We start from the raw sequence: 1,626 nt of genomic DNA on the forward strand, positions 1-1,626 counted from the left end.
AATATTTGCATACCTAAAATATAATCTTAAAATCGATATATGTAAAAATATAATTACTAATTTACTAATTTTATTAGAGTGTTCTGAAATCTGCTTGATTACAAACAAAAAAAATGAATTGGCTATTTTATTTTTTAAATATTGTTGAGAAATTAATAAGTCTAATTGCTAACGATAATTTCTCTTACAATTCATCGAATCAAGCAAAGTAAGCCACGTGTGTTTGCTATGTTACCACACCTATCCAAGCTTTCGCGAAAATTACTAAAACTCTTATCGTCGTGTAATTTTTACTAACATACATATTCGGATAAAGTATCCTGGCATCAAACCCATTTGCACCATTAACCTAAATATATGCTATTCATTATGAGATGAATATCTAGTTAAATTAATCATGCATTTCTCTTGCATACAGTCTTCGTCTCTATCGAAGTCCTCGAAATAGTGTAATTCGATAATTCAGGATTCAATCAAAGATTCATTCATTATCAGAAATTTTCTTTTCATGCTAGTTATTAATGCATTATTTCGTCATCGTTTTATTTAAAGCAATATATTACTGACATTATTTATAAAACATGAAAAAGTAGTAATCAATCATAAATTATCAACAATAAATTATTAAAGCTTTCATAATAAATTATTCGCTTTTTGCGGATATAAAAGTTGTTTTTATAGCATCAATTTATGTTATGTTATATAATGTGTTTTTATAATTAAATAATATATATTTATAAAATGTAATAAAACGATACATAATATTATAAAGGACACATAATTATATAAAGTACATAATTATATAAAGTATAATTTGTGATTAGTCTCCATAATTTTACCATGAATTTTTGCATTATTTAAGTAATGCCTAAATCTCTAGTTTATGAAATTTTGTTCTATAAACTTTTTGACTTGTCTTTCGGTAATCAATGCATCACAAATGTTTTTTTATTTTTTGCATGAAACAAAACAAATTTCAGTAAATAATATGTATTATTTTAAGTATAAACAACCCACATCATATTCTCATTCAAGTTTTTTTTGGAAAATTAGTTGCAAACGGATTCGGATTATGAAAAAATATATTCACGTATAAGAATCTTTTTTCCAGGATCAAATTAAATTAGCGCGATTTTTTTTCCTTTTTGCGAGGAACCCCACCATTTTAACGTGCGACACATGCTTGCGTATCCATTATGCAGATATACGAATGTTACCTTGTGTGCATTCGTAATTTCTCTATACGTAACGGTGCACGCATATGTGTACATGGAGCGTTTCGTATATAGGGTGATTTAGAAGAATATCAATAATAATAATAATAATTTCGTATATAAGTTTACTTAAGAACAAAGTGTGTGGGGCATAAAATTTCTATTAAAAATATTTCTCTTACAAAATTTTTATATATAATATCAATATTATAAAGAGAAAGTAATTTTATGTTCATATTATTTGCATTATTAAAATTATTCTTAAAATAAATAATTAAAAAAAAATTAAGGTATACATATATTTTTCGCTGGAAAAAAAAAATTACGAATTTATTAGTGGATATGTCGTTATAGTTGATAAGTCAGAATCTAAGATAATAATGATAATTTCAATTGTCTGTAGACGTGATAG

Source organism: Atta colombica, unplaced genomic scaffold, assembly GCF_001594045.1.
Source record: "Atta colombica isolate Treedump-2 unplaced genomic scaffold, Acol1.0 scaffold140, whole genome shotgun sequence".
Lineage (NCBI taxonomy): Eukaryota > Metazoa > Arthropoda > Insecta > Hymenoptera > Formicidae > Atta > Atta colombica.